Genomic DNA, 23,161 nt, shown 5'->3' with positions numbered 1-23,161 from the left:
CACTATCTTATATTTGATAAAGGGGCTAAAAGCATGCAATGGAGGAAGGATAGCATCTTCAACAAATGGTGTTGGGAAAACTGGAAATCCATATGCAACAAAATGAAACTGAATCCCTTTCTCTCGCCATATACAACAGTTAAGTCAAAATGGATCAAAGAGCTTGATATCAAATCAGAGCCACGGCGCCTGATAGAAGAAAAAGTTGGCTCCGATCTACATATTGTTGGGTTGGGCTCCAAATTCCTTAATAGGATGTCCATAGCACAAGAATTAATAACTATAATCAACAAATGGGACTTACTCAAACTAAAAAGTTTTTTCTCAGCAAGAGAAACAATAAGAGAGGTAAATAGGGAGCCTTCATCCTGGGAACAAATTTTTACTCCTCACACTTCAGATAGAGCCCTAATATCCAGAGTATACAAAGAACTCAAAAAATTAAACAATAAGAAAACAAATAACCCAATCAACAAATGGGCCAAAGACCTGAACAGACACTTCTCAGAGGAGGACATACAATCAATCAACAAGTACATGAAAAAATGCTCACCATCTCTAGCAGTCAGAGAAATGCAAATCAAAACCACCCTAAGATACCATCTCACTCCAGTAAGATTAGCATTATGAAATCAAACAACAACAAGTGCTGGCGAGGATGTGGGGAAAAGGGTACTCTTGTACATTGCTGGTGGGACTGCAAATTGGTGCCGCCAATTTGGAAAGCAGTATGGAGATTCCTGGGAAAGCTGGGAATGGAACCACCATTTGACCCAGCTATTGCCCTTCTCGGACTATTCCCTGAAGACCTTAAAAGAGCGTACTACAGGGATACTGCCACATCGATGTTCATAGCAGCACAATTCACAATTGCTAGACTGTGGAACCAACCCAGATGCCCTTCAATAGATGAATGGATAAAAAAAAAATGTGGCATTTATACACCATGGAATATTACACAGCACTAAAAAATGACAAAATCATGGAATTTGCAGGGAAATGGATGGCACTAGAGCAGATTATGCATAGTGAAGCTAGCCAATCCCTAAAAAACAAATACCAAATGTCTTCTTTGATATAATGAGAGCAACTAAGAACACAGCAGGGAGGAAGAGCAGGAAGAAAAGATTAACATTAAACAGAGACATGAGGTGGGAGGGAAAGGGAGAGAAAAGGGAAATTGCATGGAAATGGAGGGAGACCCTCATTGCTATACAAAATTACATATAAGAGGTTTGTGAGGGAAATGGGAAAATAAACAAGGAGAGAAATGAATTACAGTAGATGGGGTAGAAAGAGAAGATGGGAGGGGAGGGGAAGGGGGGAAAAATAAATAAATAAAATACACAGTAGGGCTGGGGATGTGGCTCAGTGGTTGAGTGCCCTAGAGTTCAATCTCCAGTACCTGCCCCACCCTCACCCCTGGCCCTGGTAAAAAAGAGGACCAAGAAAGTCACATTAGCTGTGAAAACGGCTAGTTTAGGTTCACTTACAGAAATGTCTATGTAAACCATCAGATACCTCAGATACTTAAATCCTTTGCTACTCTAAATTTACCAAACCAAAAAAGGAAGCAAGCAAGCAAAGAAGGGAGGGAGGGAGGGAGACACAGAGACAGCTCAATACCTAATTTGTTATCTTCTGTGCCTGAAGTCCCCTTACCCAGTTCCTTCTGCAGCTTCACGCCGTTCTCCATTTGTTCAGGCCATCAACCATGGAATTATCTTTGACTCCTCTTTATTCTCATACCCCTGTCTAGAACACCAACAAATCCTTCAAAATGTATCAAAAGCTGATGATCTTCACTTCCTACTGCAGTGGTTCTAGCACTGTGGTCCATGAACTGCTGGGAGTCCCCAAGATCTTATCCAGGGATCACAAGACATTTACTAAAGGGGAATTCCAGCAAAAGAAGACTGTCACTTCAAGGGAAATAAAAACAATTTCAGAACTCAAACACTTTTTGACCTTTTAACTCCATTGATATTTGCAGTGATGGTTAAATAAAATTTAAAAAATATAAAAAAGGCATAATGGATAAAAACTATTGTGTTTTTTTTTTTTTTTTTTTTTGCACATATTAAGGCAACCATGGTGGGATGGCACCATCTTAGTCCTTTGCCAGTTTTTTGTTACTATAACAAAAGAACTGGGATTGAGTAATTTATAAAGAACAGGAATTAATTTGCTCACAGTTCTGAAGGCTAGGAAGTCCAAGGTCAAGTTTCTGACACTTTTGGTTGGTTATCTGGTAAGATCCGTTTTTCAGCTTCCAAGTTGGTGCCACATTGCTGCATTCTCCAAAAGGGAAGTGTACTGTATCCGCACACAGCAGAAGGTGGAAGGGCAAGCAAATTAACACTACTTCATAAGGCATCTAATCCCATTCACAAGGAAGGAGACCTCATGACCTATCATCTCTGAAAGGTCTCAGCTCTTTTTACCATCACACTAACAACATCTGAATTTTGGAAGGGAGATATTCAAATCATAGCAGACAGCTTATGGACTTGTATTCCTCACTGCCCTAACCTGATATCAGGGAGGGAATTGAGGGACAGCAGGTGGTTTCTCTTAAGAACATTTTAACAAAATAATATTGACATTTTTTTTCATTAAATATCAGTCTGTGAGTCCATGCCTTTATAATATTCTAGGTGATAAAATGGGAACTACTCATAAAACACTTCACCCAATGCTGAAATATACTTGAGCAATTCTATTGCAAATTCAATTACACCTTTTTCCATGGAACACCATTTTAATTAAATGAACAACTGATAGACAACGTTCACATCGAGTATTTGAACAGAAATCTTCTTGCAAAATGAGCAAAGTTAACACGTCACTTCAAGAAAAACAAAACACAGAAATGAGCACTAATCGTAAAAATTCAACATTTCAAGGGAAAATTAGAATTTCAGAAGACTCATATCTACCATTGTGGGCTTGACAGCTTCCTAATACTTGAAAAAAAATTGATGAGATTGTGGATGATATTAGTGAATGTGACTTTTTAATTTTGTATAATAAATCATGTCAACATTTAGAAAATCTGCATAACTCAGTATAACAACATTTTACAAATGACAACTTCATGATGGTGTCAAATTAGTCAGAGATGAAGATGTATTCACAGTGGAGACTAAATATTTTAGTATATAATACAGACTTACGTATTTTAGTATAACAGAGCACAAGAAAGTTTATTGATATAGTTTTGAATTCTATGTTCAACTAAACTTGTAGAATTATACATGTAATTTGGGGTGAATTATTACAGAATAGCTATTATGATCTCAAAATTCCTACATTTTCCAAGAACATCTCTGTAAGGAAGATTTTCCTCATAGACTTCAACCCAAGCAACATGTTACAACAGGCTGAATGTAATAGCATATACAAGAACTCAACTGTCTTCTAGCAAGCCAAACATGTAAAAATGTAAAGCAATGCCACTCTCCTCATTAATTATTTTTTCTTTGGGAAATCCAATTATCATAATAATATGCTAATGCTGTAGGTTTATTATCATTTTAGATGAATTAAATGAAAACATTTTTTATTCCTAATGTGGCAAATATTGACAGATAGCCACAAAATTTTTGAAGCCCTTAACAATTCTCAGGGATAGAAACATGTTCTACAGACAAAATGCTTGAGAAATGCTACTTTACCATTCTGTTCCAAGCCATTGTCTCACGCCATGAATTTTTGTGATAACCTTTAGTTTGTCTCCATGTTCTCATCTTTATTTCTCTGTATAATCTTCCCAACCCAATTTCATAATGATTCTTTTTAATGTAAATTGGATCATGTCAAACCCCGTTGAAAACCCTCCAAAGAATTCCTTCCAATATCATCTGGAGAATAGAAGTGACACTCTGATTGGCCAACTAGCACTAGCTGTGACCCTCACTCACGTTCTGCCATCTCCCCTCCTCACTCTGCTCTTTCCATGAACTTTCTAAGACCACTTAAAATCACAATAATCCTAGGCCCTTCTGCTATATTTTTCTCCACAACATTTATTGCCATCTGATGTACAATGTCTTACCTATTACTTTTTTCAGTTTTATTATTTCAAGTAAAGTACAACCTCTTGAAAGGCAGGAATGTTGCCTAATTCTGCTGCATCCACTCACACATAATATATGCTCATTATATATTGGTTGAATGAATGAATGATTGAACAAATATACAGAATATACAGAAAATATACAGAAAAAAAAATAATAAATTCTGAAGAATTCTAATTTAGTCAGAGAGATTACTTGATGGTCCTAAGGAGAAATCTAATCTTTTTCAGTCTTATCTTGAACTAGGTCTAGATAAAATCATTAAGTAAGGGAAGTCATGGGCCTTTCTGAATCACAAATGGTTGCATTCCAGTCAAATGACAAGTCCATCTTTCAGGTACTTCCCGGCAGCCAGTTTCCATGGACTCTGATCATAGCTTTCTCAGTGAATTTTTCAAGCTGTGATCTCTCACATGCCCATCCTAGTTTGGCCTCTGGGTCCACAGCCTTACCCCTGGCTGGTTTAAGCATCACAAGGTCAGAGATAAGTGTGGGGTCCCTGTGTTTACACATTGCCAGGTCAGCTTTCAGTTATTCTGATGACTGAACCTGCCATGCCTCAGAACTTCATTAAACAGGTTGCAACACTTGCTGGTAGTTTGGGGGCAGGTACCTGCCCACCTAGACCACAGGACTCATCTCTTATAACATCTCCGTCCTGTATGCACACCCACGGTCTTGGCCTCTGCTCAGATTGCATAGCGATACTTGGCTCTCATCTAGCCTTTCCTTTTGGAAAACTGCTTGATTTATATTATTCTACCCTTTAGGACTCCTTAGGTCAATCCCTAGAGCAGTTTATCTAACAGAACTTCCTGCAATGACAAAAATGGCCCACCTCTGTACTGTCTAATATGATAAGTACTGGGTCCAGTTAGCAGATTCAGTGTGGCACCTACAACTGAATTTATTTTATTTTATTAATTAGTTGAAATTTAAGTAGTCACATTTGTCTGCTGCCCACTATAGAAGACAGTATGGCTCTAGAATTGTAGATCAGCCCCAATCTTTAGACCTTTCAGATCACAGAGGTCTTCCTCTGTCTGCCTCAACTATTGTGCTTTATAAAACAAAAGTCATTTGCATTTTAACAGTGGCCTCTTGTACACTATTACTGATTCAGAGACAAAGGGAACAGGAGGGACCTTACACTGACACAAAAAAAAAAATCCAAAAAAAAAAACTTGGCCTATTTCCAAACATATGCAAAGCTAGAATTGTCATTGGGAATAAAAACTTTTAATTTTCTCCTTGACTTCCCTTCCCTCTGATTTTGTACTTGCATCAGCTTATTGATCACTATCTACACCAGAAAAGGTATTCGGTTTATTACTTCTAAATCACTCTGCCTTTTGTTAAAGCAACTGACCCTTTCTTTCTAATATTGATGTTTTAATGGATGAATTATTACCACTTTTCCAAAGTTAAAGCGAATTGATCCAAACATTTTAAATGTAAAAATCTATATGTACAATCATTGGACTGAAGCAATGAAATGTCTATACAAATAAAATAACTAAAAATGAATTTACCAGAGGTCATCCAAAACCCTATTTGGATATTCAGACTAAATCCAAGGACAAATCTTTGCAACCAACTTAAATTGTATCCAACAAGTTATAGCTACTATGAGTTATAGATGTGTTTGTCTATCTAGACAAGTGGTAAATAGAGAATTCAAAACAAAGAATTCTAAAAATCTGTGTGCTGAATGTTATAAATATAATGAAAACTCATGAGATGAGGATGCCTGGATATCTTTTAAAAAGAAAAAGAAACAAAGATAGAAAGAAGGAAAAATAGCACCACACACATGCTAAAGCTGGTTACACTAATACATAGAACAGCTAGGATGTAATAAAATAGTATACACTAGCTTTACCTGTTGATTATGGGATTGAACAATAATTCAAACAATACACAACAGTGAGTTCTCTGATACCCACTCAGGACTCTGCCACTGCTGTAGGTACCACCACCATCATACACACTGGGAGTTCTCTTCCACTCCCAAATGTGTTACGCGAGTCTTCCTAGAAATCATAACTTGAGAGTGGATCCATTAGTTTTGCATGTTCTCAAAAAGCAAGATTCAGGGTCAACAAAATATATTAAGAAGGAGTATAAGGCGATGGAGCATATTTACCTGGGCTGCAGCCCCCGTGGGGCATTTCTAGCTATCTGGGGACTGTCCCTAAGGAGTATCTTTGATAAGTCTCTGCAGCAAGAAAGCACTGAAGTACAACAACCAGATTTTCTGGATATTTCTCTTTCATCAACTCCCTGATTTCAACCATTCACAGAGCAATTTTATGAAAAAAGAACTTTCCCCACCTGGTCTTGTTTGGGTCCTCACAACCATCCCAGGGGGTGGTAATGGCTACCCCCATTATACAGACACCTCTGATCAATGACAGAGTCAGTTCACAGAGCAAACTGAGTGACTCAGAATCTTCTTTCCTCCTTCATGCAGATTGTTTCAATCACACAGAGTATAGACATGAAGGTCACCAGGAGATATAAATATCATGCTTCATTGCCTCCTCCTTCATAGTCTTCCTGAGTGAGGGGAAGGAACAGCTGGGTTCATTCCTAGGCAGCAACACCCAGGAGAGCTTTCAACATAAGTCTAATTTTACATGAAAATGCTACAAGATCACTTACAACGGAGACAGTCCCCAAAGGAATCCATCTTAAAGTGAACACACCAGCAAATTATATTCATATTTAAGTAAAGAGGTCTTGTAAAGACACACCCTAAAATATGCCACTGCATTTCTTTGGAATGTGTTCAGGAGGTGAAAATAACTGAAGAAATTGGCCAGCTTTCCCTATCACACAATATTCCCAGCCATCTGCTACATGTGCTGATGAAGACGGCACACGGTGCTTAAAATTCTCATCAAAGAAAATGTGAATAACCAGTTTACAACCTGTGAGAAAAAGGGAAGGGATGCCTCTTTCCCATTACCACAGTTCAGATTTACAGCTAGCATGTGTAGTTGTGGGAGGCTGTGCTTGTTTCTTAAAAGAAGATAATTGCACACACCACCAAATAACAAAACAAAAGGGGAAAATGCGTGTGGGAGGTGGGAGTGAGATGTTAGAATAATTTAATTACTGTCAGGTGGTTTTCAAGCTGTACTAGGGAGAAAAAAGCCTTGAACACAACTATTCCCCAGAAAGCAAATCAAGTTTCCATCTCTGCTCATTTTTATCAAATGATCCCAAAAGTTTTCAAGGATTTGAAGACCTGAGGTTGATGCTTGAACTATTTGGTATAAGCAAAAAACTAAGAAGGTCAATGAAGACCTCCAAGAGAAGTAGCTTCCACTCTCTTCTACCCCTACACAAAAAAGGGCGTTGTTTGTGAATCACACAGTGATGAACACTGGAGATACCATCTTTTCTCTAGGCTATCCCAATATCACATTGCCACTACCCACTACTATTCCATGAACAGGCCCAAGCTTCAGATCTCTATCTCTGGAAACTCATCACCCTTTTCATAAAGAAAACAAAACTCTCTTTACAGCCTATCTAGGACCTGTGGGCTATGACCTACTTTAGTGGCCATGGGCTTTGAGGATGGCACTGAACGGTACCATGGATATAGCATGTGGTAGTCTTGGAAGGTGCCCTGCACAGGTAACATGGTACCCAAGGTACAGATCACTACCTATGACAGCTCAGAATCCAGAAGAGTAAGAATAGAGATCCTGTGTCCTGGGAGCACACACAGCTCTGAGCCCCTGCAATGACAGCATCCAATGCTCTACAAAGTCTTGGTACTGATATCAGTGTGCATAACCAACTCATGACAGTGATGAAAGCTGCAGCAGGAATAATACTCTGGAGAGCACAGGATTCATCAGCCTGGAATAGCAAGAACCTGTCTTGGAGAGAGGTGATGTATTGGTAACTGGAACCACTCAGGGCAGGTCTTAGAGAAGGAAGCATGGGTAGGTAGATTCAAATCCTCTATGGAATGACAGCCATCCAGCCCAAGTGTCCTGAATATGAGAGTGCTGACAGATGGATCACCCAGTTCTCCCTTCCATCTCTCCACTCCCCTTTCCATAATCCTGTGGTCCAGCTCTGCCTTGAATTATGGAACCAGTTAAGGATTAAATAAATGTATTAAGTAGTTTTTGAAATGTAATGAATATATCTATCATTGTTAGCTATCAACATGGTCACGAATGTTGGCAGTAACCATCAAAGTATTGAAGCAATATCACATGGCTAATTAGAAGGAATACTGAAGCTGTGAGCATCTCTGAATGAATAGAAGATTACAATTGTCACTTTGACACACTATAGAGTTAATTATACACTATTCAAAGTCAACAACTGTTATATATTACAGTTACTGGAATTCAAATGGCATTGTTTGTGAATTATTGGATTAACAAAATATTAGAGCTGGTGAATTAATCTTTGCGTTCCTTCTCTTAGCCACTACACAGAAAAGTGTTTATTAACTTGGCATGCTCCACGTGAGTCAGAGAAAGAGTGCTTAGGCTGAGCTGAGTGCCTTGGTTACAAGTACGTCATCAACCACACTCGAACCAGGAAATACAGGACTCTCAGGAAATGCAGTTGATAATGAAGTGACTGTGAGCCAAAATTAGCCAATAATTGGCATTGCTCTTCAACCTGAAATGATGCAACCATATTTCACAAGGCAGCCCAATGGTGGAGCATCAGTCATGGGGACATAATACACCCCCTCCCTAGTTTCATCACCAGCCTCATATGATTTTAGACAACCAGGTTGTAATGATCTCCCAGTGTTTCTGCTTCTCTTTTCAAAATCTCAGATATTGCCATCAGTGGCAGAATTTATAAGTTCAAATGGGGACAAATTTACTGGACTATGAGATTTTTTAATGACAGTGACAATGTTTTGTTTTTCTTCATAATCACTGAGCCCAATACTTGGTACAGTAGCTCTCCCACTAATGTTTGCTAAATTATCAAAAATCAGAAAAGAAAATAACCTAGCTCTATTAGTCACTAGCTTCTTAGACAGGGTTTCTTATTGCCCACTGGTGCTATTAAGCCCAGGACTGGGGATGACTAGCCCAAGATCGCATACAGTGTCTCATGTAAAAGCCTGATGGGGCATTCTAGCCCAAGGAATCTCGCGGCCCACCCACCCAAGAGGGCCATTTCAGTGACACATGCTCTCCTCCTACCAAACCAAAGATAAAAATGCTGCATGAGAGTGTTAGGATTCTCCCATCCACTCGTATCTGATTTCTTTTGTACTTTTGGAAGGCACCATATCAATATCAAAGAAACAAAATTTAAACAAAGAAAATTTTCCTTTTCATTCCTAGAAAGTGCATAGGAATCATTATGTCTTGTGGTAGATGAACATAGCAGGAATCCCCTTTATCCTTGAAAGGAAAAACAGCAGACAAAAGTACTGAACTCTGTAATCCTTCCTATCTCTGTCCTCAAGTGATTTGCAATCTAACACTTAAGTGACTCTTTAAAGAAAGAACACTTATGCTTAGCATCACGAAACTGTTATTAAGCATGGAATGAGGCCCTGGAGTGAAAAGAAGTAGTTTTTACCTGTGTGGTCTTAGGTGTGTCATTTAACTTCTATGGGTCTCAAGGATCAAAACTATTCTCATCTCTCAACCTTCCTGTTAAGACCTAGTTGGGGGTGGGGGGTGGGGATGGGGTTTGTGGCTCAGCAGTTGAGTGCTTGCCTAGCATGTGCAAGGCCCTGGGTTCGATCCTCAGCACCACATAAAAATAAAGATATTGTGTTCAAGTACAACTAAAAAAAAAAGTATTGTTTTTTAAATAAAGACCTAGATGGAACCAAATATGTTCTTAGAGGTTCTTCAAACCATAATATATATTCCATATGTTAGTCATTATTATTTTATAGATATTTTTAAAATGAAGAGCTCTAAACTGCAAGGAAATGTCCAACTGAAAAGCAGCAATTGAGAGAGCTTTCACTGCAAAATGGGCAGAGAATCTAACTGATCAGAGCGACCAAGAATCAAATCCTAGATTTACCCAGGTGCCCAAGGATATCAGTGCACACCCAGAAAGTTAGTAACGCCTTTCTGTATAACTTTCTTCAGAAAACTAAAGAATTTGTCTCTCACTTCTGGTGCCTCCAATATCAGAGTAATTTTTGACACCCAGCAATTCCAACACCTGGCATTGTTCAAGTCCATCACATTTAGTTATTTTTTATTTACCAATTTAAAACTACTATCCATCACATAGGGCAAGTTGAGTTTTTGTCTTCAGATCCAGAAGTGGAATAATAAAGCTTTCCAGTCATGCTTGCACAAAAGTATTTCCATCGGTAGAAACAAAAGGCTGAAATGTCAAGAGTGAGACCCACACCGCAGGCTCCCGATGAATTTATGCGCTTCTATAAACCTGTGTGCCTTCTCCCAACAACACACAATTTTTTGACATTTAAAAAAATGATCCAGTTCCTCTAGTTATTAATAGACTGGATGTTTGTGGATTTTAGTATTTTTCTGTTCAGAACAATTGTGTATTTTATGGAGGAAGATACACCTAGTTGCCATATATTGCTCAGGTTTCTGGTTAGCAACCTTTTCTCAGCACGGTTGCACTACGGTTGTAAGTTTGTTTAAAAGAGACGTTTAATTCTCTCTTTATCCTCTCCTGTCCTGCTTTCGCCTTCCTCTTTGGGTCCTCCCAGCAACTGGAGCAGATCTCTTGACAACGCGGGGAGGGAAGCCCAGGGCGCTCCATCTCTCCCCTCAGGGTTTATCAAACTGCATCTGCAGGACCACACAGATGTGTTTGGGACCTGAGAGAGCAGTTCAGGTCCCAAACACATTTTTACCTTCTCCTCCTTTCTGCTCTAAGATCAAAGACAGGCTGCTCCCAGAGAGGGTCTGGAGGTTCCAGGCTGGATACTGCGCGCGGGGCTCTGCCCTCAGAGCTGTCTATCTCCATGGAGACAGACGCAGGCGCAAAGGAAGACTCTGGGGCCAGTTGGAAGCTGCAGCTGTCTCCAAAACATGGAGGAAAAAACAAAAACATTTTAAAAAGGGACTGGTTTGCTTTGGTGGGAGAAGGTTCTTTGTAGTTGATTTTTTTTTTTTTTTTTTTTGAGAAAGACAGGGAGAGGGAGGGAGAAAGAGAGTCATTGGATGAATAAAACTAAAGCTTTAGTTCTTCATTTAATTACATATACTTATCCTTTGGGTCAGAATGTTCTGTAATCATTTCAATGTGTATAATTGCAGATCTGCTCCATCTTCATTACGCAGGAGTAGTGAGAAAGTAGTTGATCATGAGCACTATGGCCTGCGCTTAGCAAATAATCAGGCCCCATTTAGAGTCCTCATCCAGTTGTGCACATGATATGATCTATTAATCTCTTGGCTTTCTGTAGCATCGCATTAATTTCAGAGGGTGATTTCTAGTGATCACATTTCAGAAACCGTCAGAAAGTTTTTTCTCCTTTTGTTGCTTGTTGCCAAGCAAGAAGGATTTGGTAATGACACCACACGCTTCAAAATGCCTTCCCATAATGAGTCTTTAGGGGAATATTCAACTTATGAGAATTAAGAAAACAGTCTGCTACTTCCCATAACATCAAAAACATAGGAACACGGTTCTGCATGCATAATAGCACAGGGTTATAACGCTTGCCACAGAGCAGGTTACACCCTGCCTAGACTACAGGCCCCTGCTGTTGATCAATACTAGTATAGTATTACTAACACTTGCCAATACACACACTTTGAAATAATTAATAATATATCATTTATTACCATTTCTAAGAACCAGGGAATAGAAATGTAAAACATCAAAACACATAGTCTCAGCTTTGCCTCTGAACAATTTTATTACATGTCACACATTACAAAAAGTTAATATGCCCAATAGTACAACACTTCAAAAGCAGGAATACACTTGTTTTGTTACATATCATCACCACTCAGGAGTAACCTTAGTCGTTAGTATTGTTTTCAAAATAAAGCAGTGAATAATAATTAATGAAGGGAACATAAACTTGTAAATTACATGAACTTATCTGAAATTCTTGGTCCTTAGAGAAAAAGGATGACACTCCACTTGGGGCTTGAAGAGCAGGGGTGACAGCCACTGTCACGGTAGCCAGAATTGAAATGAACTGATGGTTTCAACCACCTTCCCCAGGGGATGCTTTTTAAAGAAATGCCCTTTGAGTTTATTCCAGTGATATAACACCTTTTTAAAGATATTGCAATGTTGATCTTTTACATTGTCAAGAATTGTGGGATATAGCACAGACCTGGGATAATTCAAAGATATTCCAAAAGGTGTAATATTTCTTTTCACTTATTAAGTACCCTAACAACCAAGACATGAGAATAACCCAATATTTTTCTGCTCAAAATGGTTATGGTTTAGTTTAATTTCTAATGATCAAAGTCAAAGTCAGTCCTGCACAATTTAACAATCAAAAAGACCCTGGTGCAAAAATAGATTTTTTTTTATTTCTTTTTTTATCTCCCCGAAGTCCTACTATTGGAGTACTATTGGAGTCAATCCAAATTCTAACATTACTTCCAAAACCCTGTTAAACTTTAAATTCTATCAATAACTAATTAATTTATACTAGTTAAAAATGTTTAGCTGGTCAGGCACGGTGATACATTTCATTAATCCCAGCAGCTTGGAAAGCTGAGGCAGGAGGATCGTGAGTTTAAAGCCAGCCTCAGCAATTTAGCATGGCCCTAAACAACTCAGTGAGACTCTGCCTCTACATAAAATATAATAAAAGGGCTGGGCATGTGACTTAACGGTTAAGCACCCCTGGGTTCAATCCCTGGTAGAAAAACAAAGCAAAACAACAACACCAAAAATGCTTAGATGAATGAAGATCCTTTAGGAAATAGGACCAGAGAAGTAAAATAGATAGATATCGAGAGATAGAGATTAAGGTACAGAGAAAAAGAGACTGTCTTTTATTAAAAACCTATGTGCATGGAAGAAAGCATTTTCAGTGTCTGTTAGCTCTTTCCCATACTGTAACAAAATATCTGAGATAATTAACTTAGAAAGAGGAAAGATTATTTTTGCTCACAATCTCAGAGGCTCCAGTGCATAATCAATTCATCTTGTTGTTTTAGGCCTGTGCTGAGGAAGCACATCCTGGCAGAAGCATGTGGCAGAGGAGTAAGCTGCTCACTTCTCATGGCTGAGAAGCAAACTGAGATGAAGGGACTGGAGTGCCAGTCACCTAACTTCCTCCCCCTAGGCCCTGCCTCCTTAAGGTTCCACCACTCCCAACCGTGTCATGAGCTGGGGTCAATCCTCTAATGCATGAGCCTTTGGGAGACACTTATGCAAACCGTAACACTGTGTATTCCTTTTTTAAAATTTTTTTTAATATTAATTTTTTAGTTTTCGGTGGACAGATCATCTTTATTTTATTTTTATGTGGTGCTGAGGATCGAACCCAGCACCCCGCACATGCCAGGCGAGCGCCATACCGCTTGAGCCACATCCCCAGCCCAATGATGAAGGATACTTACTACATTATTATTATTTATGATTCTTTTGGTTCTGATATAGAATGTCCCCCAATGCCTCATGTGTACCGAGATGGGGCTTTTAGGCAGTGCTTGGATCATGATGGCTCTGACTTCATCAGTACATTAATCCATTTGATTGATAGCTGACTGAATTGCTGGGAAGTGGTACCTAGGTGGAAGAAGCAGGTGACTGGGAACATGCCCTGAAAGGATTTTTCTATTCCCCAGCCCCTTCCTCTCTTTATTTCTCTCTCCCTGATCTACTTCCCTGCTGCCATGAACTGAAAAGCTTTCCTCTACCACACCCTTCCACACCTCAGGCCCAGAGCAATAGATCCAGCCAACCATAGATAGATACTAAACCTCTGAGACTGTGAATGAAAATAAATCATTCCTTCTTTAAGTTGTTTATGTCAGGTATTTTGGTTATAGTAACCAAAAGCTGATAATACAGTGATCCTCTAAATAATTATTTACCTGGACAAACAACTAACACCACTTTCACTGTCTACCTATCTGAACCTGTCCCTGAGAAAATGAGTGCAGCTTTGCCAACTGGTCTCTCTTTAAATTCAAAATGGGTACCAGTAAATGACCAGTAATTCCAACGTGCTCCCTGGAACAAACTTCCCCTGTCTCCAAGAGGCTCATTCAACAGGTTCTCACTTGTTTTCTGACCTCCAACTTTTAAGTAGAGGTTCTAACCCATAATTCACTGAGAAGCTAGAAACAATTACGCAGTATTCTCCCACCTTCCCAGCATTACTCCGTGTACATAGAAGCATGCTCTGTCTTTCTTTCTTCTACCATGGGAGTAGTGCTTCTCTTCCCATCAATGGCTAACACATTTCTGGCCTGGACTCCATCCTTTCTATCCTTCTGGGGATTTTTGTGACTGTCTTCTGAAGACCTGTGTCTTTCTCATTTCTATTAGTAAATAAACATGCTTTCAGTTCTCACTTTTTAAATAAGTGTTCCCACAATCCTGCATCCCTCCCCAATGACGGATCCATTTGGGACAGTCCACATCACCACAAAACTTGTTAAAGTAGCCATCTAATTTCATTACCTCTATTTATTCACTTCAAAATATCTCTTTGACCTATTCAGTAGAGCTTCTAACTTCCAACCCAACAGAACTACTTCTAATCAACCACCAACGACTTCCCTAATACTTTACTTACAAGGACAACATTTACTTCTCTGGTCTTACTTTATTTTCTCAATTACAGTGTGAATATTCTCTCCTCCTTGAAATATTTTCTCTTAGTTCCCAAACCAATAATTTTATCCCTTGATCCCATGAAACCAATTCTTTAGATTTCCCGCTACTTCTCTGACCATCCGTTCTCCGTTCCTTCTCTGGCCTCTCCTTTTCTGCTAGGCCTCCACCCAAGGTCTCGGGAGACAATATTCATCCTTTTACAGTTCCAATCTGTGCTCTCCCCATTCAAAGATTTCTGTCTCATGACAGAAATTAGACAACATCTAATTGCTGGTGACTTCCAATTCTACATCTAGGCCAAAGCTCCCTCGTGAGTTCCATACTTAATATCTCCTGACCACTTGAAGTCTCCACTTAAATATTCAACTTCACACATTCAAAAGAGCCAAGTGTGTGCATGCACCCTCAAAACATTTCCCCCATCCAGTGGTCTTCTATATTTCAGAAAACAGTTATATAGCTGGGCACAGCAGTGCATGACTGTAATCCCAGAGGCTCAGGAGGCTGAGGCAGGAGGACCGCAAGTCCAAAGCCAGCCTCAGCAAAAGCAAGGCACTAAGCAACTCAGTGACATTGTGTTGCTAAATAAAATAAAAAATAGGGCTGGGATGTGGCTCAGTGGTTGAGTGCCCCTGAGTTCAATCCTCAGTACCAAAAGAAAAGAAAAAAGTGTTATAATCCAGTTGTATTTTTTTTTTTTGAGAGAGAGAGAGAGAGAGAGAATTTTTTTAATATTTATTTTTTAGTTTTCGGATCTTTATTTTATTTTTATGTGATGCTGAGGACCGAACCCAGCACCCTGCGCATGCCAGGTGAGTTTACCGCTTGAGCCACATCCCCAGCCCTTCAGTTGGATTTATACTCCAATTTAGAATCACAAAACCTGGGAATCATCCTGCTCTTTTCTTTCCCTGATCCTAATCCCTAGTCTTTAGCAAGTCCTATTGACTGTACCACTAAAATATATCAATTCCACCACTTCTCTCAGTTTCCATCATAAACATTGGACTGCCAATTACTATGTGATCTCCCAGGATTGATCTCTTGCCTGTCTTGCCTTACTCTGATTTCTAGTCTCCATGCTGATTCCAAAATGATGTTTTAAAAACATTGAGCTGGTCCCTTCACTAGTCTGCTCACCCCCTGCCTGATCCCATGATGGAGAATTAGCCCCAAATTTCTCACTGCAGCTTTCAAGACCATCCTGTCTATTTTCTGACTTTCTCTCCCAACTCTTTTCTTTTGCTCACTGTGCTCTAACCACAGTGACCTCTTTTCAGGGTCTCTGAGTAAGGCATCCCCTTTCTACTCTCAGGGATGTGCAGTGGCAGTGGATCCAGCCTGGATGCCTCTCCCTACTGCTCCCCATCTAACTGATCCCTCTCCTCACGAGGTCTTCTCTCAGTGTCACCTCTGCAGAGATGCTTTTCCAGACCAATTCAAGTACATCTAACCCATGTCCCTGCTTCACTCTCCGTGATACTCTCAGGATTTATTTTCTTCAAGCTCAGAAGAATGAAAATTTTGTATATGTGTGTGTGTGTGTTGTGTTTTATCTCTCCACTAGAACATAAGCTTCATGAAAACATGTCTGTCTTATTTGTTCGCTCTATTCCAGGCACTTAAACCAAAAGAACAGGTAGTTGGTGCTCAGTAAAAATTTTCTGAATACAGAGATGAATTAATGATACTATCTTATGGATTCTCAATCAGATAGAAGTGCCAGGGGCTAACCTCCTGAGCTGATACATGAACACAGATCTTGTGTTAAATTGTAATCAGTGCCCTCTGGGCCTAACAGAAGAATGTGATCCAAACACTTCAGCAGTGTGCAGAGAATTTCAATGACAGTGAAATCATTCAAGGGAAATTTTTCAAGCTCTGTGCTTCATTCCTTTCTTCAACGTGCTAATATAATTCTACAATGCTGTAAAAATCTCTATGCATCTAAATTAATTAGTAAGTTTACCATAGCAAAGATGTACAGCATTCTGAAATACTAATTCTTAATCATTTGGTGAACCCATTTTTACTCTATCTCACTAGACACAACTCAGGGTTTTCTATGAATTAAAATGACATGGTAATCAACTGTACAATTTCTGGAGTAGCTATATGAATATCAGACAATACAGATTAAAGATAAAAAATGTCACCAAAGAGGGACATTTCGAAATAGCAGGAGGGTCCATTCATCAGAAAGATATAAGAATTAAATACATAAACACATTTAAAACAGAGCCCTTATGTACATAATTCAAAAACTGACAGAATTAAAGGGAAATAAACAATTCAGTGATAATAGTTTTAGATTTTACTACACATATTAATAATGGATATAACAACTAAAGAGAAAATCCACAAGAAAGTAGAGGACGTCAACAGCATCATAAGTTAATTAGATCCAATAGACATCTCTAGAAAATTCCACCCAGCAACAACAGAATACACATTCTTCTTAAGTATACATGGGATGTTGTCTGAGATTGATTATATACTAGGCCATAAAAATGCCTCAGTAAATTCTAAAGTCAAAATTATGCAAAATATGTTCTCTGAGCATGGTGGAATTAAATCACAAATTAATACCAGAAGAAAAGTTGAGGAATTCACAAAAGTGTGGAAATTAAACAATAAAATAACCAATGAAATAACTAATGGTCAGGCCACAAATCATAAAGAAAAATACCTTGCTGTGAATCAAAGCAAAAAGAACACATGACAAAATTTATGGGATATCAAGTGCATGGATCAGCTTGACTTGACTGTAGCTGTCTTAGTTAGAACACTGAGAAAGCAGGAGATGTCCTTGCCTATCAGGTGACACATTCTAAACCCATATAATAAACAAAGTCTTTACAAGATTAGCAGAGCATTTCATGACAGGCAGTGATGACTGGACTCAACTGATATTCCACATGTTAATGGATTTTGAGAAAGTTCAGGTACATCCCAGCTGACTGTGGGCCACTTTTGTGATATCTTAGCACATAAACACCTTCCCCTGCCTCAGGGTGTGGGGATACTCGTCTTGCTGCCAACCAAGACACACTCTGCCTGTAAGTCTCTCATAAGTTACATTTTGTGCAATTCTGGAATTGTCCTATTCTTTTTTTTTTTTTTTTTTCATTCTCTTGGCACCTTTCACCTTCAGTGGCTAATTCTTATACACTGGGTTTTCCTGAAACACTGAGAAAGCAGTACTCAAAGGAAAGTGTGTACTCAAATACATACGTTAAAACAAAACAAAACAAAAAAATGATCTCAAGTCAGTAACCTAATTTCCCATCTTAACAACAAAAAGAACAACTTAAACCCAAAATAAGTAATATACCTTCTGTCTCTATAGAATTTCTTATTCTAGACATTTCAAGGAACCATAAGAAAAAAAATGGAGCTTTAGTCAGCTTTTGTGCTACTGTGATCAAAAGACTTGACAAGAAAAAATGCAGAGGAGGAAAAGTTTATTTTGACTTGGTTTCACAGGTTCAGTAGAAAGTCAGCTAACTCCATTGCCCTGGGACCAACTTGAGGAAGAACATCATGGCAGAAAGATGTGGTGCAGGAAAGCAGCTCAGGCCACAGCAATAAGGAAGTAGAACATAAACCCCAAAGGCAGGCCCACAGTGACCTACTTCCTCCAGCCACACCCTATCTGCCTATAGGTAGCACCCAGTTAATTTATATCAGTGGATTCATCCACTGATTCAGTGACACATCTCTTAATCTAACCTCTGAACATTCTGGCATTGTCTTACCCCTGAACTTTTAGGGAACACCTCCTATCTAAACCATAACACGTGATCTTTTGTGACTGACTTGTTTCACATAGTAGAATATTTTCAGGTTCATCTCTGCTGCAGTCTGTTTCAGTACTTCATTTCTTTTTAATTGACAAATAATGTTTCTTTGTAAAATATACCATGTATATATATATTATTTACCCATCCTTCAGTTGATGGATACAAGCAAAGAATGAGGATTTTTATATCACCACATTCTCACCAGTGCTTGATATTTTGTTTGTTTTTTTAATTATCCTAGTGGGTGTGAAGTGACATCTCATTGTGGTTTGGATTTGCATTATCCTAATGAATAATGACCTTGAACATCTTATTATATGCTTATCAGCCAGTTTTGTAGCTTTCATTTGAGAAAAGTCTATTTAGATCTTCATTTTAAATTATCTTTTTATTGTTGAGTTGTAAGAGTTTTTAATACATTTTAGATAGAATAACCTTATCAAGTATTTTATTTACAAGTAATTTTCCTAGTTTATGGGGTATGTTTTTACTATTCTTTTTATATTATTTGTAGCCCAACAGTTTTCACTTAATATAATTCAAAATGTCTAGCTTGTGTCACTTGTTTTCTGGTGTTGTATTTACTAAACCATTGCCTAATCCAAAAATGTGAAGCTTCACTCTTCTGTTTTCATCTAAGCATTTCATAGTTTTACCTCTTACATTTAAACCTTTGATCCAGAGGGGTCCCACTTCATTGTTTTATTGACATCCACTCATTTTAGCATGATTGGAAGACTATTCTTCCCCTCTGAATTACCCTGGCAGCCTTGCTGAAAATCAATTTGACATAAGTACATAAGGTTTTTTGGTTTTGTTTTTGTGTTGCTTATTTATAGTTGTGACCCATTTCTTATAAGATTTAAAGATAAAAGAAAAATGAATCTAAGTTATGGCAACAATCAAGCACACCCTTCTGCTAGGGGTATGTATTTCATCCTTGAGAAACTAAGAACATCACAAGATTCTTCAAACAGTCTAAGGGACATTCTGGGTGAGAATGACAACTTACTAAGAAATTCTTAAAACAGCACTTCTAGCTTCCCACTAAAATATCTATAAAGAAATAGTACTCCAGGAAAAATCACTTCCTAGTAAAATTTTCATTTATAGAGAATTTTGTTTGTTTTATTTATCTTAACCACACTTTACTTTTTGGGCAATTTTAGGTTAATAGTAACATTGAGGGGAAGGTACAGAGATGCCCCATGTACCTTCTTCCCCACATAAGCATAACCTTTCCCCCTATCAGCAGAGGCCAGATTTGTTGCAATCAATGGACCTCTATTGACACATCATTATCACTCAAGGTCTGTAGTTTACACTAAGGGTCACCTGGCTTAATGCGCACCACTCCTGGTACATTCTATGAGTTTGGACGTATGTATAATGACATGCACCACTGCAGAATCATAAAGAGTAGTTTCACTGTTATAAACATCCTTTCTGCTCAAATTATTTGGCCTCCCCAACCCCAAAATCTGGGAACCACTGTTCTTTTCACTGTCTGCTTAGTTTTGTCTTTTATAGAATGTCATATAGTTGGAATCCTAATACATAGCTTTTTTAGGATTGGTTTCTTTCAATTAGCAATATGCATTTATGGATCCTCCATATCTTATCATGGTTTTCTAACATCCTCTAATAGAACTGAATAATATTTCACTGACTAGATGTACGACAATTTATTTATCAATGTACCTACTGAAGGACACCTTGGTCGTCCACATTTGACAACTGTAATAAGGCTGCTTTGAACATTTATGGGTAGATTTTCATATATACTTAAGTTTTCGACTCATTTGGGTAAATACCAAGGATTGTGATTGCTGGGTCACATGATAAAAGTACATTTAGTTTTGCAAGATTCTTCGAATAAAAATTCTTAAAGCAGAAATGTAAGACTGCCTAAAAATAAGGCATTAGAAAAAATCTAATATATCAACTCTAAACCACGCTGCCAAAGACAAGGGCTCCATCTCTATTTTAAGGGATAGAGAGAGAGTTGAAACCTAGGACTTTGTTACATGAGCAGTGTGTCATTCTCAGCATTGCAAGAACTCAATCTTTTACCCAAGTAACCTTCTTTTGAAAATTATTTGAAATGAACTCTAACTGTCCAAGGAACACAGTGAATTAATAATTCATGGAGAAATTATTCTGCAAGAAGACTGGAGGGAAATACAATTTCCCTGCCCCAGATAGAACAAATCCTGCATTACAAGTTCTCTCGGACCTTCTGCATGACATGTGTCTCAGGTGCTAGAGTACTCATGTTGCTACAACTGCTCAATCAACGTCTATTGTCCCTATCACACTGTAGCCTGGTGAGTAGGCTGTGTGGGCTGGTGGCTCACCTTTGTACATGCCTCTGCCACCAGCATGATGACTGCATCAGAGCTGGCACTCAGTTTTTTTGTGAATGAATAAGCAAATGAACCTGATGTTGCCACATTCTCTACACCGCCACCTGATTATAACATGTGACTCCTTTGCAAATCCTTTAAGGATAAGGACTGAGCACATTCCTCTTTGCATCCTAAGAGTCTCTGGATGCTCTAAATAGGGTCATTCAATTAATATTCACTGTATTATTGAGTTGAATTCTCTGCCTCACCCTCCCACTCACCTCCCACACCCTGTCCCATTTGGCAAATGCTCCTTCATGCCTCCACAGCTTTGTGTATGTAGCATTTTACCCTATCATTCTTTGACCCACCTTCTTTGCTCTGTGAACTATGACAACCTTCCTGCCAGCTCCAACATTGTCTCCTTAGTGGATACTAAGGCAGAACTTGCTGTTGCCATAGCAACTAGCCTTGTAGTTTCAAAATCATTGACTCATTTGTTTGTCTGGAACATTATAAGGTGGGCTCTTTGAGGGCCATGATTTTTTACTTCCAACTTTAATTACCATGCCACCTGACTCATAGTAGATACTCATTAAATGTTTTCTCAATAAGTGAAGTTTCTGCAGAACTAAAAAAAAAGTGAATCTACTGAAGGAGATATATAGGTGTGGGAATAGTTGCTCATCTATTCAGCAGGGCTTTGAAGAGATAAGCCAAGTACTGGCAAACTTGGAAGTAGCAAAATGCAACTGAATACCATGTACGCAGGGAGGGACTATAAATGATGACGAGGCAGTTTTGATTTATATGGGTTTGAGCTTAGTCTCTGTATGGAGGGCATTTTTTACCTCTGTGTTTCAAGGTTACACTCCTCTCAAGATTTGGTTTAAAAAAATCAACTCAAGTTTTAACTACAGCACTGAAATTATTCAATCCCTTTTGGTTATAATCACTATGTTTTGCTGCTTTCAAGCTATTTCCTCAAAATTGGAAGATGAAAGGAGAAAAATTCTTCAGTGTCTTTTTAACATTCTCATCTAATTAATAGTTAAATCAAGAAGTGTTCCTTATCAAAATTTCCTTTAGTCTATTTTACAAGACTCATTTTCTCTGTCATGTGAAAGTGTCATAATTTTTGATAGAGGATTCAATTAAAGTTTTTGTGGAAAGATTTAGTCAATCTTTTAAAATCCCTTTTTTTTTTTTTTTTTTTTACAATTGTACTTTCTTAGAAATCTAACCATAGTTAGATTTGCTTGCCCCATAATTGGTCTTTCTTTCTTTCACTTATTTTTTTAATTTTTTTATTTGTTTTAATTAGTTACACATGACAGTACAATGACCTGGACATATCATATATTTGTCTTTCACTTATTTTTTAAGGACATCCCCAGCCCCTTTCTTGAAAGCCTGGGACAGTCTAACTTTATCTTGCTATTGATAAAGGTTTTCATGTAAGGTAGTTGCAAGTAACACACCTGCTAAGAAGGTCTTCACACACAAGGAGAACTGATAGGCATCCCCTTGTCCAAGAGAACCACAAGCAATTTGGGGTGGACAAAGGGCTCTGAGTCAAATGAGAAGCAACATGAACTGATATATTATAAAGAACTCAAAATTACCATCATAAATTAATCAAGGAAATATTATACAAAAGTCAATATTCCAAAACGCACATGAAGTTATTGTGATAGGAAATACCAAGGTAATATAAAAAACAGCTGCAGCATTCTTTATAGCCTAACCAAAATGAGGATGTCCTAGAAAGCAGCCTTCAAATTCTATTTTTGACAATGTCAAATGCATTGTATAAAATTGAAAAGTTGTACAAGCGCTCAAACATTGGAGCAAAGTTTTCTCAGGATATCATTTCTTTTACATAAGAAAGGTGAAAGGTGTTGGTTCTTCTATATAAATAGAAGAAATAGAAGTGCTGTTATTAATACATCTCTTCAACTGTCATAATTATTACTGATTTTTAATTAGTCTTGGTATTATCACCTTGACCTTGGCAAAGTAAGAGTTCTAGAATAGGAATCAGGGTGTAGAAATCTAATTTCAGTGCCCAAGTTGTCTAGCTCTCTGCCTGCTGATAAATCCTATCCTTTCTGGGTTTCAGTTTCTCTACGAAAGTAAATGATTGGATAAAATTATCTCA

The sequence above is a fragment of the Callospermophilus lateralis genome, chromosome 12, assembly GCF_048772815.1.
Source record: "Callospermophilus lateralis isolate mCalLat2 chromosome 12, mCalLat2.hap1, whole genome shotgun sequence".
Taxonomy (NCBI): domain Eukaryota; kingdom Metazoa; phylum Chordata; class Mammalia; order Rodentia; family Sciuridae; genus Callospermophilus; species Callospermophilus lateralis.
Note: the sequence above shows the minus strand (reverse complement) of the source record.